General features: G+C 37.3%; 1 pseudogene; it reads left to right on the top strand.

Moving 5' to 3' along the window:
- The first annotated feature begins 2,578 nt into the window (after window positions 1-2,578).
- Window positions 2,579-16,929, top strand: part of LOC107691239 (tectonin beta-propeller repeat-containing protein 1-like) — a 25,632-nt pseudogene continuing 11,281 nt past the window's right edge.

Below are 16,929 nucleotides of genomic sequence, written 5' to 3' on the forward strand. Positions count from 1 at the left end.
ACAGTAAAATATCATCTTCCAAAAAACTTAATATATAATATATAATATATATATAAGTTGTTTTATGCTGATTGTGCATGTTGTTTGCCGTTAGCTGTAATTGTAATCTACAAAAATACTTTTTGCTATCTGTTAATTTGCGCTTAAGTGGCAAACTGTACCACAGTAGTTTCAATTTCAAGCCAAATGCGTGCTGTATAGGCTTTGCATCGGCTGAGTCCAAATGTTTTATCTGCTGCATTCGACAGTTAATCATCAAATCCTTCTGTCCACCCTCTCATCACTGGGCATCACGGGAACTGCACTCCACTGGTTTGAGTCTTACCTCACAGGTAGGTCCTTCAGGGTGTCTTTGGGAGGAGAGGGATCTAAATCACATCAACTGGTCACTGGGGTTCCTCAAGGATCAGTTCTTGGGCCCCTCCTCTTTTCTATACACACTACATCACCGGTACCCATCATTCAGGCACATGGCTTTCCGTACCATTGCTATACTGCTGACATGCAGCGCTACCTCTCATTTCAACCAGTGGATGAATCTCAGCATGGATGAGAGAACATCACCCACAGCTCAAACTGGCAAAGACAGAGCTTCTCATCTTCCCAGCCACCCCATCAGTACAGGATTACCATCCAACTGGGCTCATCAACAATAATCCCATTGAGTTTGGCCAGGAATCTTGGAATGATCCTTGATGATCAGCTGACCTTTAAAGATCACGTTGCAAAAACAGCACGATCATGCACTATAACCTCAGGAAGATCAGACCCTTGCTAACAGCATGCAACACAGCTTCTCGTCCAGGCTCATGTCATTTCTAGGCTGGACTATTGCAATGCTCATCTGGCTGGACTTCCAGCATGTGCAATCAGACCTCTGCCAATGATTCAGAATGCAGCAGCACGTCTTGTTATGTCACACCGCTTCTCATCTCTCTGCACTGGCTTCCAGTTGCGGCTCGCATCAAGTTGAAGACATTGGTGCTTGCCTACAGAACAGCCACAGGCTCCGCACCCTCCTACCTCCGCTCTCTCTTATACATCTACACCCCCTCCAGAAGCCTGCGGTCGTGGTCCCATAACAGAGAGGCACAAAATCACTCTCCAGGACGTTTTCTTTCACCGTACCCTGTTGGTGGAATGACCTACCTAACTCCATCCAAACAGCCGAATCCCTTACAATCTTCAAGAAACAACTGAAAACTCATCTCTTCCGTGAACATCTAACTAGATCCTCCTAAAAAAATAAAAAATAAAATCTTTGCCTTCACTTTTTCTATTCTATTTTCAGTGTTGGGGAAAGTTACTTTTAAAAGTAATGCGTTACAATATTGCGTTATTACATTAAAAAAAGTAACTAATTACGTTACTTAGTTACTTTTTATGGAAAGTAATGCGCTACGTTACTTTTGCGTTACTTTTTAAATCTGGACAGGGCTTGCTTGTTTGTTTTTAAAATAAAAAAGTTATATTTTTGGCAAATATAAAAGCCTTTTCACACCAAAAGTGAAATGAATAAGCCTCAGGCTGAAGGGAAAGTACATTTACGTCCGTACAGTCGAATGCAGAAGAAGACATTTCAACACAGTTGCATTATTTTTATTCATTTTGAGGAATACTGAATCTGTGTTTTTTTTTTTTTTTTTTGTGAGTGAGATGAATTAATGCATATTCATATTTATTTTAGAACTTCAGTAACATCTGATTTCTCTCAATATGGGGACAGGAGAGCAATAAAGTAACTTGCATTACCTATTTGAAAAAGTAACTCAGATATTTTCTTGTAAATTAAAAAGTAATGCGTTACTTTACTAGTTACTTGAAAAAAGTAATCTGATTACGTAACTCGCGTTACTTGTAATGTGTTACCCCCAACACTGTCTATTTTTATCCTTTATCCCTTCTTGTCCCAGCTTTTACTATTTTGAAGACTGAAACTTTGTGTAGCGGGCACTTCTCGTGTTAATTGCCGTCTTATAATAAATCGCTTGTTGTATTCCTCAACTGTAAGTCGCTTTGGATAAAAGCGTCTGCCAAATGAAATGCAACTGTAAATATTGAAAATGTATATTTTACAATTTCTTTGAAATGGCAGAAAGACGGGACAGACATTTGATTAACACCTTCATAATAATTAAACATAATAGTTTACCAGTTTCCAAACCTGCATGATTTTCTTTTTTTTTCTTTCTAAAAATGTGTGTCGTTGTAAAGAAGAAGAAAGAAAGGATTATACATAATTCAGAGACTTAATTCAGAGATGCATTGACAGGAAGAAAACCTGTCAGTTTTTCTTTCTTTTTACTTTTCCTTGTTCTCGAGAAATATAAATAAAATGCAATCATTTGTAAATGCCTCTGACTGGTTCCTCGTCCATCTATTTATTGCATCAGTCTGAAATGAGAAAACTGTGAAATACAGTTTAATTTGAATAATGAACTTGTGGTTTAATATGCAACAAAGAGCTGTTTGTATATATATATATATATATATTTGAAGCTGTTATCACGTAAGTGTGTATTAAATAAAATACTGTCTAAATGTGCTGCTGCTGCTGTAGTGTCCTCGAGGGCCCATGATGGCTGGGTCGCCGCTGTGGGCGGTGGATGTGTACCGGCGGGTGTTCAGTCTGTCGGCCGCGAGAGGGCCCTGGAGGCCCGCAGCGGATATCCTGCTGGAGCTCAAGCGGGTGACGGGCTCTCAACACTGCTGCTGGGGCATCGGCTGCCACCATCAGCTTTATCTCCATGTGTATGCCAGTCAAGTGCCTGTACGCCATCAGGAAGAGACCTACGAAAACCAGGTGTGTTGGAAACATTTTTTTTTAAATCAAAATTTCTATTAAACTGTGATTTATTTGCATGATATAAGATACTGTACCTGTGTATTTGCAAAGCACGTGCAATGGTAAAAAAAGTTTAAGTTAAACTGTAATACATAAAACGCACTTTGCAAATTAAATAAACTGGTAATATTCACAAATAACAATAGCACGCTATCAAATCAAATAGCAAAGCAGAGTATACAGAAACAATGAAAACCAATATTTATATATATAAATTATATAGTGTATATATTGGCCAGAGGTTTGGAATAATTAAGATGTTTTAATGTTTTTGAAAGAAGTCTCCTGTGCACACAAAGGCTTCATTTATTTGATCAAAATGACAGTAAAAACAGTAATATTGTGAAATATTACTACAAATTAAAATGAACTGTTTTATATTTGAATATATTGTAAGTTGTCATTTATTTCTGTGATGTTAAAGCTGTATTTTCAGCATCATTACTCCAGTCTTCAGTGTCACGTGATCTTTCAGATATCAATCTGATTTGCTGCTCAAGAAAAATTTCTTATTATTATCAATGTTGAAAACAGATGTGCTGCTTCAGTTTTTTTTCCAGAATTCTTTGTTGAATAGAAAGTTCAAAAGAACAGCATTTATTTGAAATAGAATTCTTTTGTAAATTATAGTAAGTCTTTACTATCACTTTTGGTAAATGTAATTTCCTTGCTCTATAAAAGTATTAATTGAAAATATGTTGTAAAAACCTTTGAAAGTCTGTGTATATTTATTTACTAAAGATTACAGTTAAATGTAGTTAAAGGGGTCATATGATGTTGCTAAAATGAACATTATTTTGTGTATTCGGTGTAATGAAATGCGGTTTAAGGTTAAAAAAGAACAGCATTTATTTGAAATAGAATTCTTTTGTAACATTATAGATGTCTCTTTTGACCAATTTAATGCATCCTTGCTGCATAATAGTATTAATTATTTTATCTATATATGTATATTTTTTTAAATCATACTTACTTACCCCAAGCTTTTGAATAGTAGTCTATATTTGTGTCCTTGCAGCACAAAAGCAGTCTTAAGTCGCTGGGGTATATTTGTCATTGCTGTTGTCTTCTAATTTTCATTTAACTTTTTTTAAGTTTAAGTTTTGCCATCTAATGTTTATGCTATTTTATCTCCGCTTTATGCAATTAACAAAAATTAACAGTAGCAGCACTGACTTGTGGTTGCATTACAGACTTGTGACCACCAGAGCGCACTGCTGTTCTGTGATGTCTGCTTTATATTTTGAGCTCCTTGTGGGTTAACCACTTGCTCACAAGAATGTGAACAATTTTCCAGCCGAGTGGTTAATTTAAACACACACAGAATGTTTTGTCATTTTTATCATGTGTTGAGAAACTCTTCATGACGACACACAGATCTGAGGTGTGTGTGTATCTCTACACAGCTGTGGTTCCGCACAGGCATCAGACAGCAGAACCCAGAGGGGTTCCGCTGGGAACCCATCCAGGTGCCCCGAGAGGTGGCGCAGGTCAGCGCCGGGCCGAAAGACCTGCTTTGGGTCGTTCTCTGGGATAGACAACTACTGGCCAGAACTGGCATCAGTAAAGACTGCCCTGAAGGTCTGACACTGACAGATTTATTCCTGTCCTTTGAATTCACACATACAGTAATGCAGGACATACAGTACATGTTTTGAATGACTTACACTTCACTGCTATTTATGGACAAACTGTGATCACAGTCATGTCAATAGCATGACAGAGGTATGAAAATACAGAGGCCCTAAAGAACATGTGGTCACTTGAACCACAACTAAAAATTTCTGAATGTCATTGCATTGAATAACAGGGTGTCAATACTGGAGCTTGCTGCTGAAATCACTGTGTTTTTGTGATTTTTAGTGAAGTCAGTTCTCCTCAAGTTCACACAAGTGTCCTAACTGGATGCTTTTAATACAAGTTTCAATAGAAATGACATTAAAGTATATGGTAACACTTTAGATTAAGGGACACACATTCACTATTAACTAAGACTTTTCCCCTCAATAAACTCCTATTTGCTGCTTATTGATAGTAAATAAGGTAGCTGTGGTTATGGGGTAGGGTTAAGGGATCTAGAATATGGTCATGCAGAATAAGACATTAATATGTGTTTTATAAGGACTAATAAACAGCTAATATGCCAGTGATATGCATGCTAATAAGCAACTAGTTAATCGTGAATAGTGTTCCCTGATCTAAAGTGTTACCAAGTGGATTTTAGTTCATCATAACATTACATTCAGTTCACACTTAAGAAGTATATTATTTTTGTTTTCAGGCTCCTCATGGGAGTTAGTCCAGCCTCCAAATCAGAAATGAGCTGTTCATGTCGCAGTGGGGATCAGTGTCGTTTGGGCCGTGACTAAAGACAACAAAGTAAGATGATATTTATTCTATAAATGCTCTGTACAATGCTTTTGCTTGACATTAATATTCTGCTATGAGTTTTGCATAATGAGTTCAGTTTCACATGCATTTTTTTTTTAAATGAAGGCAGTACACAGTGTATAGATTGGACAATGCAGTAAACCATGTGTTTGTGATATGTCTGGTTCAGGAGGGGGGTGAATTCCCACAATCCCACTGGCTCAGGCTGGATCAGTATTGGTGGAGAGATGTTGATGCTCAGCGTGGGGCCCAATGACCAGGTGAGATCAGTGAGGTATCATATGTGACCCTGGACCACAAAACCAGTGATAAGGGTCAATTTTTCGAAATTGAGATTTATACATCATCTGAAAGCTGAACAAATAATCTTTCCATTGATGTATGGTTTGTTAGGATCGGACAATATGTGGCTGAGATACAACTATTTGAAAATCTGGAATCTGAGGGTGCAAAAAAATCTAAATATTGAGAAAATCGCCTTTAAAGTTGTCCAAATGAAGTTCTTAGCAATGCATATTACTAATCAAAAATTAAGTGGGGGGCCTTAAAAAACAGGTTGAGAACCACCTCTTTAAACAGTTTTAAAGGGGTGGTTCATTGCGATTTCACTTTTTTAACTGACTTGTTAGTTACACAGTTAGTGTGTAATGTTGCAGTTCGAGCATAAACAATATCTGCAAAGTTACGAAGCTGAAAGTTCAATGCAAACGGAGATATCGTCTTTTAAAATTCTGGAAATGAAGCATTAACACATGTTAGACTGCACCCCATAAACACAATCAAGCCTAGAAAAAAAACACTGAACCACCCCTTTAAGGCTCAGTGAGATGCACATGACAGTTTTATTCCTGAACAAACTATATTTTTACATTAACTGAATAACATAGTAGCATTTGTGAAAAATAAGTACACTTTAGCATAGTTTTAAAATTTCTTATATAAAAGAAAAGTTCATATAGGAATATACATGTTTTTGGACACTTAATAACTGCATTAAATGAAAATGTGCTGTAGTTTAAATTTATATTAAATGCAATTAGCTGAACTGTATGGTATTTGTTGACCCACTCAAATAGGACTTAAGTACAACTTTAAATATAATTTCATAATTACTTCTATTGTCTTTGAAATATGGTTAAAGTGTACTGCTGAATGTACTGAAACGTGTTTATGGTCAAATAAAATACACTTGTCACTTGTATTGAAACTTGTCATGTATTTAAATATATATGTAATTGCACATTTGTAATGATGAAGTTGCCATTTAGTACATTTAAAACACATTAACTTTAAATGTAGTATCAAATAACACACCACAGTTTAAATTATAATCAAGTACTTTGCATGTGCTTTAGTATGTTAGTCAGCACAACAAAATAAGCGTACTTCTTTAAAGCATGACAAAGTAATATTAAATGTAATGAATTGGTCAGCACGCCGACATATAGCGCCGTTGCGCTACAGGTGTCCCGAGTTCAAATCCCGGCTCGTGGACCTCTGTCCCGCTTTTTCCCTTTCATTACTACTGTCCTGTCAGAATAAAGGCAAAAATGGTAAAAAAAAGTATTATTTTAAATTTACTTAAGCATTTATTTTAATTTGACATTATTACAAAGTGCACTTTTTGAAAGTGTACATAGTCATGAAAGTGTACTGCCTTTAGGTATACTTAAGTGGCCTTTTATTTCATTAATATTATATTACGTGCAAGTACAGTGAATATAAAATATATTTAATAATTGTAATATATAAATATATATATTTGAGGCACACAAGTGCACATTCAGTTTAATTAAGCCCACTTCTTATTTACAAAAGCTGCTGCAAAAATATAAAACTTTTGTGAGTGCTTTACAGGGAGTTGCTAGTATATTACTAAGAGGTTTCTAAGGTGTTCTGGGTGGTTGCTAAGTTGTTTGCTTACTGGCCCAAGTATATCCACTGCCAAATTTGTTATTCTGGTCTCTAGATATGGCTCAGGTCCTTCAAAGCAAGTGTTTTATTTTCCACTAGGTAGCACCACCAGCAAGCTGCAAGAGTTGAGGTATCATTCATGTCTGTAGCACAAAAAATGCAGGACGAGTTAAGTTTAATAGCTAGATTTTGTGGTTTGTTCAAATAAGTATGAGCAATAATAGTGATCTTTGCCTTAGCAAACTCCACTAACAAGTGATGTATCAATCTGGATAATTTCAGTGTACTCACACCATGCTTTAATCACTGCTTCTAAATATCATATTTCATCTCGTGAAATAATCATTTTCTCCTGTGTGGACAACTCTAGTGGTCCCAGTACTTGTCCTTGAGGGACACCCATCTGCGGTAGGGTGGTGGGCAGACAGGTCTAATTACACTCCTGTTCTCACATGTAGCTTTGAGGATTAACCATCATTAGATCCTCAGACCAATATGTGCACACTGCACAGCAGGCTGACTGTATTCACTGTCCTTGTTTATATGCACACACATTCATCGTCCAATCACCTTCACCAGCTCACACAGACCCCTCCCTCCCATCAGGACAGGCATGTATAGTCTGGCGGAGTCGGGTGTCCACGGGTGTTGATTACTAGTGCAGCTGAGTTTCAGTGTGGAGTTTGCAAGCTATGCAAACCTTGTCTCTGCATCTCTTCTCTCTCTGTAACTGGACCCTTAGACCATCTGGCTCTTCCTGTTGCCCACTGCCTCCTCCATCTCAGCCCAGCCATATATATACACCTCCAGTTCTTTCACCCGCACACAGCCATATGGGAGTGTCTAATTTGAGTTTGGCCACTCTCCACCATTCCATACTTCACATTTCATTGCTAACCGCGCAGGCCGTGTATCTGTGTGTTCAGCTCAGCTGCGACGCTCATATTGGATCCTGTTCCTCAATTTGGCTTAATCAGAAGCAATATCCTCTCTATGAGAACTATGTCAGCACATAAAAAGAAGATCATCTCATAACATGTTGATTTTCTGATGCCAGCTTCATTATGATGCAGTTGATATGGAGGATTTATTATTGTATGGCTGTCTGTAGTGCTTGATTGTGATATAACAGGTCAATCAAGCATCCTGTGATCATATAATTTTGTGTAATGACTGATGATGACCAGAAGCGTAACACCCAGTCAAACCCTCTCAGAACAGTAACATGATAAATGTTTTTACTGTCACTTTTGATCAATTCAGTGCTTTTTTAGTTTGCTTTAAAATTAAATTCTATTCACACTTGAAACTCATTTGTGACCCTCGACCACAAAACCAGTCTTAAGTCGCTGGGGTATATTTGTAGCAATAGCCAAAAATACATTGTATGGGTCAAAATTATTGATTTTTCTTTATGCTACTACTGTAAATATATCAAAACTTAATTTTTGATTAGTAATATGCATTGCTAAGAACTTCATTTGGACAACTTTAAACGCGATTTTCTCAATATTTAGATTTTTTTGCACCCTCAGATTCCAGATTTTCAAATAGTTGTATCTCGGCCAAATATTGTCCGATCCTAACAAACCATACATCAATGGAAAGCTTATTTATTCAGCTTCAGATGATGTATAAATCTCAATTTCGAAAAATTGACCCTTATGACTGGTTTTGTGCTCCAGGGTCACATTTGACCTTTGCATTGCAAATAATTTGCATTATTTTCAAAATGTCAATGCTGTACTTTTTCCATAAACAACAAAAGTGCATGATGAACACTGGCTGTCGAGTTCAGTGGCAATTTTGCTTGTGTTGTTAAAAGATATACATACAGATCTACATAGATTTTTCTGAATCTTTTGAAGGATTAAAAGGATAAACAATGTAGATTTATTTTCACAGGCTCATATTTACCAAGGGTGCCAATAATTCTGACCACAACTGTAAATTTCCCCAAGTTTGCTAAACCAAAGTCTAACTAGATTAACACATTTTATGTAGAAATTAAGAACAATATGTGTATTTTACTTTGACTACATCTCATCTCACCAAGGGCACCAATCAAAACCTGATTTCCCACGTAACTGCTGCCAGTTTCAAGTCTCTCACAGTCTCTACATTATCACTTACAGTCTCAGGATCATACCACAGTGTGCTAATTTGATGAATTAAATTGATGAAGTCAGTAAAACAAAGGCTGCAAAGCACAAGAAGGTTATTTTTTTAGTGATATTTTGTTTTTGATATTCAGAAGATGCATGAGAAAATACTTGACCTAGGGTAAGTTTGTCCCGTTAAGTTACATTATCTATTTTGACACATATGCTTTGATATCTAGGTATGTAAGAACTGAGAGACTGTGGCTGGTGCGATATAAAATGTATTTTGATTTTAATGCGTGTTCGTTTGTGACACAGGTATGGGGGGTTGGCAGCGATGACCGGACTGTGTATTTCCGTCATGGCGTGACAGCCACAGAGGTCACTGGCAGGTCATGGGTGGCTGTGTCAGCTCAGCTTGATGGCAGTCAAAGCACAAATCATTCCAGGTAGCTGAAAAACACTGCACAGAGCAGTGATTCCTGACAAGGCATACTTAAATAGGTTTCAGAGAGTGTTTGGAAAGATTTTGATTTGTTTTTAAAGAAGACTTTAAAGTAGAAATATTAGAGATGTGAAAGGTAAACAGTTCATTTAAGCTTGTCAGTTTTAGAGCATCGTATTTGATACACGAGTTTCTAAGGCCTCTAAATTATCAATATGATCAAAACTTTGCCTGTTGTACACAATCTACTACAAGCCTTCTGATTGATAGTGCATACTTTTTTTGGCAAGTAAAAGGCCTTCAGGTCATAATGCATGTGTCTTTTTGCTGTGAAAGCAAATTTTTTGAAGTAAACATTTTATATGGTTAGTAATATTTCAAGAAGGGGCCGTTGGGCAACACTAGTGCCTAAGATGCCATTTATTTCATGTTGCAGTTGCATGTTTTGCCTGTCAGTCTTGTGAAAGGCTCTGTGTGTGTCACAGTGATGCCAGTGTCTTCGCTGGTGAGGTCACCGCTCCTTCCCAGGGTTCCATTCTGGACTGTGATGACACAGACATTCCAAAGCCGCATATCCCCAAGATCACGAGTGACAGCTTTATCTCTGCGCTGGTGTCTGAGCGCTCCGCTCCAACACACGACCCGCCCAGTGTACCTGAGGGAACCCAGGTGACGAGCCAAGAGTCCGATTCCTCCATCCTGAGCCCGAGCAGCCCGTCCGGTGGTAGTGAGACACCGTGGAGCAATGTTGACCTGAAGGAGATGAAAGGCTCAGTGGCCACATACCCCATTGAGCTGCTGCAGAACACAGTAGTGCAGGAGGAGCCGCCACCCTGGGCCTGGGTCACCACTGGAGGATTTGACATCGATTCCAGCTCACATGTCGACTGGTTTAACATCTCAGGTGCACACAGCTAAAGCGATAGTTCATCATTTACTCACCCTCATGCCATTCCAATCCTGTATCATTTTCTTTCTATCACCGAAGGAACTTACTTGAAGCCTTTATGTGTAATGCATTAGAAAAGGTATTCATAATGTACATTGCAATACAATATATCATTTATATATATTATAATATGCATTATAATATTTGCAGTGTAACAATTAACTGTGTTTACAATTATTCATAAGAGCATAGTATACATTATAAGGTGCATTACAATGCATAATTAATGCATTAAAATACTTTTATGATGCATCAAGTAGAAATGTTTATCATAAAAGTAGTTAATACAACTGATGGACTAAATTCAATTTCACAGTGGTATAAATTCAATTTTAAGGTTTATTGTTGATGATGCCATACAGCATTAGTTTCCATGTGTCTAATAAATGATCATATGCCACATTTGAATATGAACATGAAATAGATTTATAAGCTACAGCAGATGGGAAGATTTTCGACTTGATTTTAATGACTTAATTATATTCATAATATTTTGGGTTTGTAAGCAATGGTTAATAATGGCCTTAACTAGCAAAAATCAGCATACTTCATAACATTTTTTTACAGTCAGTATTCTTACAATTATTATATTATTATACAATTATTATAATAATTAGAGACTTCTTTCGACATTTTTTTCGACCCTAAACTTTTGAATGATTGTGTAAGATGTTACTCCTTCAGCTATGTCAGAAAAATAATGTAAAAATTGGACAGGGAGGTTGGTGGTGTAAAACAAATTCTACATTTTCTGTATGCTGTTTTATAGAAAATAGTCTCTTTTCTCTCTGATTCTGTCAGATCCCGGGCCGCTCTCTCCATCCATCACACCTGCCCTCAGTGCTCTAGACACAGACACTCGGACAGAAAGAGCCCAACAAGAGAGAAACGCCTCCATAGAGAAAGTAGCTGCACTGTGAGCAGGCCTTTGTGCATCACATGAGAGTAAAACACTGACGTGTGTGTGTGTGTGTGTGTGTGTGTGTGTGTGCAGATAATTACCCTAACTTGAAGACTCTGGATTTCAGCCAAATTAGCTTTTTCCGCCTCCTCCAGCCTCTTCTTCTCTGCATCCTCCCTCTGCGCAAACTCAATCTCTCTGAAAGCGAGCAAAGACAGAGATTTGGCGAAAGAACAATAATGTTTGTGCTCATATATGGGGTGTGTGTGTGTGTGTGTGTGTCTCAGGCTGTGCGTGTGACGAGAGGTTGTATGTGCTGGTGGAGGGACTGGCCGCCGCATCAGTGGGAGGATGTCAGTGTGACGCTGGAGCAGGTCACCGGAGCTGGAGCTCAGACAGGAGACACCTTTACCTCTACTACACACACGACCAGGAGAAGAAGGTAACACCATCAGCAGAGTGCAGTGCACTTTAGCAACAAAGAGTTCTTATTTTGGAAATAATATACTTTTAAAGAATATACTGCAGTGCAAAATGAATGTAATTGTTTCAAATTACATTCTAATTGCATTTAAATAAATGTATTATAATTTAAGCTGCAATTTAAAATTATAAAAATTATAAAAAATTATAAAATTAAAATCAAGTACTTTACATGGGCTTTAGTAGGTAAGTCAACAGAACAGAAGATTTAAAATGTACTAAATAAATGTCAATTAAAAATTTTCATTAAGTTTAATAACTTTTTAAAACAACAGAATGAAAAATCCCACACACCACTCAAACTTACTAGAGCACTAAATATCTAATAAGCACTGTTTCGGTCAACAGACCTTCCTACATTACAAGTCTATAAGACTATATGCATAAAAAAATAATCAAAGAAAAAAAAAACAATCTTAAATGAAAATGAAGGAAAAAATGAAAATGAAAAACAACATAATGATCAAAAAAAAAACATTTAATAAATAAAATACAGCATTTGTAGTGTAATCATCATTTTACAGAGTATTGCTTATCAGTCTATAAAGCATCCATAATAAATATGTATTTTATTTACTCACTTAACACATTATTACTTGTGTAAAAGTGTGAGTAGTATTCATGAAAGTCTCTCTTATAGTGCACTGAAGTGGCCTTTTATTTTGACTAATATTTTATTATCTGCAAGTACATTTTTAAAAAATACACTTTTAAGATTTGAAGTACACTACAAATGCGCATTCAGTACAATTAAGCACACTTCTTTTTCACAACAGTGTGCAGTATATCAACAGACTACATTATTAAAAGAGGAGTTTGGGATCAAAACGGCTTATGAAGCCATTAAATGAATGTCATTATAAATGAACGAATCAAGATCAAAATGTGTTGTATCAGACTGTATTAGTGTAAATAACTCCGTGATTCTCCCGATGTGTGTCTGTCAGTATGTGTATGCTGTGATAAAGGAGGTGACGGCCCTGGTGCCCGTGTTCAGGGACTCTCTGTACACCGTGGCTGTTTACACGCCAGAGAGGACCAAACAGAGACGCCCCATTTTACTGGCAACTCCTTCTCAACAAGACTTCAACACCTGGGTACAATACACTTACAAACAACACGTATGTTTATAAAGGATCTCTATGTGACATAAAGCGCACACGTGATCTTTTTTCAACATCTGCTAGTGGCAGGCGAATTGGAAAATATATCCATACAGTACATACAGCTTACCAGCCATGATCCTGTATTTACATAATCTTCATTCAAATGTATAAACTCAACTCCTCTCATGAAGAACAGATTTCTGCCCAAAATCAAGGGGAAAAACTATTTGCATGTAGAAAACAAAGATTTATTGCATTGTAACACATCTTACCCCCACATTTTCACGATCATAAATCTTCCTGACGAGTTTGATTGCATTGCAGGATGAGAGTGACGAGTGGTTTCTATCTGTGTGTAATCGTTGCAGCTGTCTCTGTTGAACGAGTCGTGTTGTGCGTCCAGGGAACTTGGAGAGCGTCCATCCAAACAGGCCCTGTGGGCTGTGACGTGTAAAGGAGACATCCTGGTGCATGAGCCGGCACACAGTCTGGAAGCCCCGGCGCAGTACTTACCCTGCGACCACATGTAAGAACGTCCCCATCTGCCCATCTGACTGTCGTTTTCTCTCACTGTTACTCTGTTCTAAACCTAGTGAGCTGCTTCACTGTCTGCTGTCTACATAGACGCTCCAATCAAATGCTGCGCCTCAAGCCCTGCACATAGAAGACTCCACTCACAATTGATTTTCATAGAGTTTGGCATTAGCATGAAAACACAAAAGCAGTCTTAAGTCGCTGGGGGATATTTGTAGCAATAGCCAAAAATACATTGTATGGATCAAAATTATTGATTTTTCTGTTATGCCAAAAATCATTAAGATATTAAGTAAGGATCATGTTCCTTGAAGATATTTTGTAAGTTTCCTACCGTAAATATATTAAAACTTAATTTTTGATTAGTAATATGCATTGCTAAGAACTTCATTTGGACAACTTTAAAGGCGATTTTCTCAATATTTAGATTTTTTTGCACCCTCAGATTCCAGATATTCAAATAGTTGTATCTCGTCCAAATATTGTCCGATCCTAACAAAACCGTACATCAATGGAAAGCTTATTTATTCAGCTTTCAGCTGATGCATTAATCTCAATTTAGAAAAATCGACCCTTATGACTGGTTTTATGCTCCAGGGTCACATATAAGGAAAGCATGAAAACCATAGCACACGCAAATATTGAGCACAATAGTTCGTTTTGAAGTAGATTGAACTATTTTATTAATAAACATAAATAGCTGACATGTCTATACACTCTCCATGCATTGCACTGCAATTCCATGTGATTGTGTCTTACAGTTTGGCCATTATTAGCAGTTACTTTGAAACTAGAAAAGCTAAATTTTGAACAAAGAGTTAGCTGCTGTACTGCAGGTTGATAAGAAAAGGTAGCTAATTAGTTGAAATGATTGAAGAGGGCAGCACATTTTTATATGAGATTATATAATTCATAACTATATAATCAGAGCCATATCTCTCTTGATTTGAGGGCTTTTGAATGAATTAATAATGGTGACAACGTTAAAGGGGAATCGGTTCAACACTGCAGCTGGAATTGGGCCTCTTATACAGATACATGGCAGGTGAATGCAAATGTTTATCAGAACCTCCTTCAGCAACATGCAGTTCCTTCCCTGCAAGCATCTCCCAATCAGCCTGCAATGTTCATGCAAGACAATGCTCCCCGTCACACTGCAAAAAGTATAAAGCAGTTCCTTGAAGCTGAAAGCATTGAAATAATGAAATAGCGGCCCAGAGTCCTGATCTAAACCCAACTGAAAATCTCTGGAAAATCCTTGGAGACAAAGTTCTGGCTAAGAAACCCACTACAGTTCCTGAACTATGGAAGAGACTGGAAGAAGAGCGGAGCAAGATTACAGCAGCGCAGTGTGAGAAACTAGAGATGTGCTGAAGTCACTCAAAGCAGGGGCCTCTACTAATCCTACTCATTTCTGACAGCTGTAACCCTCCAACATTTTAGTTGTAATCTTCTTTCGTGTTACAGTGGTTGCTGTTCTCTAATTTTGATCAGTGTTTTTTCCACAAAATAAAGGTTTTTGTTGAAATACTTGGTTATTTTGTAAAACAGATATGTGACCATGGAGCACAAAACCAGTGATAAGGGTCAATTTTTCGAAATTGACATTTATAGATCATCTGAAACTGAATAAATAAGCTTTCCACTGATGTATGGTTTGTTAGGATCGGACAATATTTGGAAAATCTGGAATCTGAGGGTGCAAAAAAATCTAAATATTGAGAAAATCATCTTTAAAGTTGTCCAAACCCATACAATGTATTTTTGGCTATTGCTACAAATATCCCCCAGCGACTTAACACTGCTTTTGTGCTCCAGGGTCACATATTAGTATAACAGTGGTATAGCCACAGCTAACTAAGGCTATGTTCACACTGTTCACACTTTTTGGGATTGACAACCACATTTACTTACAGTAAATCTTAAAGTAAGTAAAGCTTACAGTAGCTTCTCGAATACTGTCTGTATGAACGTGCAATGGGAGTCAAGCCCGTATTCCTTACCAGTTACCATAGCAACAGTGACCAAAGTAATATCAAAGATGACGACCTCCATTTAGTCCAACTGAGTCCAAGAGTCCAATTGAGCCGCAAAATTCATCCGTCAAAAATAAAACCATATTCTGCTGCTGTGTGAGCGTGGCCTGAATCAGGTAGAAATATCTCTCGCAGGTTACTACTTTTATTAATTTCAGTCAGTGCATTGTAAGTGCCCAAAATGCTGTTCAGATAGGCAGCTCACTAGGTTTCGGACAGAGCTAATCTGTGACACACTGTCGAGCTGGTGTTTGATAATTGAAGCTCGCATGCCACAGAACTGTCTGATGCATCTGATTTGGTTTCCGTGTGTTTGTCATTGTAACATGTGTTCTGTTGTTGTGCTCGGCATACGTCATGTATCTGCTGTGGGCTCAGGTTCTGGCGTCAGGTTCCTGCTCATCTGCTCTGTGTGGAGTCTAACAGTCTGGGTGTGGTGTGGGGCATCGCTCACGATCACACCGCCTGGGTCTACACGGGGGGCGGCAGGGGACCATCGGCTCAGGGTAAACATGCACCCTGCTGCCAACCGTGTCCCTCTCACTAACCCACATCTAGTTTTGACCCTGCAAGTTGAACATATGCTGATTTGGATGCTGGTGTGCTGATGTTCCCATGAGGCTTCCCCAGCATATCTTTCTTGGTCAACCCGCTTAACCAGAAAGATCAAGTTTTGCATCATGGTCCACCAGTTAGACCAGCACCAAACTAGCATAAACCAGCCTGGACCTGGATATAGTTCATAAGCAGTAAGCAGTGGTAGTACTGTATTCAAAACATAGTCACTGATCTTCCCAAACACTGGGTCTCATTCACTAATAATTGCACAGATTGCTGATATAACTCGATTACTTGCAATTTACATAAAATTCCTTCCTTTAAAGCTTTTCATTACTAAAATACTAAAACTATTAAAACTCGGTATTTGAGATTACTTCCGTAATATGAGTAAAGCTGGCAAAAAAAAAATAAAATAAATCGATAAATAATTTGAAGTTCTAAAATGACTAAAACTATAACTAAAATAAAAATAAGTTAAAGTTACATTAATATTTTAAACAATAAAATCTAATAAAAATGACAAAAGCACATAATTAAAATTAAAACTGAAAATATAAAAATAAAAGCTAATTCAATACATTAATAAATATAATTCTAAATAAATACAAAAATAGCACTGTTTCATGCACATGTATATATATATATATATATATATATATATA

The sequence above is a fragment of the Sinocyclocheilus anshuiensis genome, unplaced genomic scaffold (assembly GCF_001515605.1).
Source record: "Sinocyclocheilus anshuiensis isolate Anshui unplaced genomic scaffold, SAMN03320099.WGS_v1.1 scaffold202, whole genome shotgun sequence".
Lineage (NCBI taxonomy): Eukaryota > Metazoa > Chordata > Actinopteri > Cypriniformes > Cyprinidae > Sinocyclocheilus > Sinocyclocheilus anshuiensis.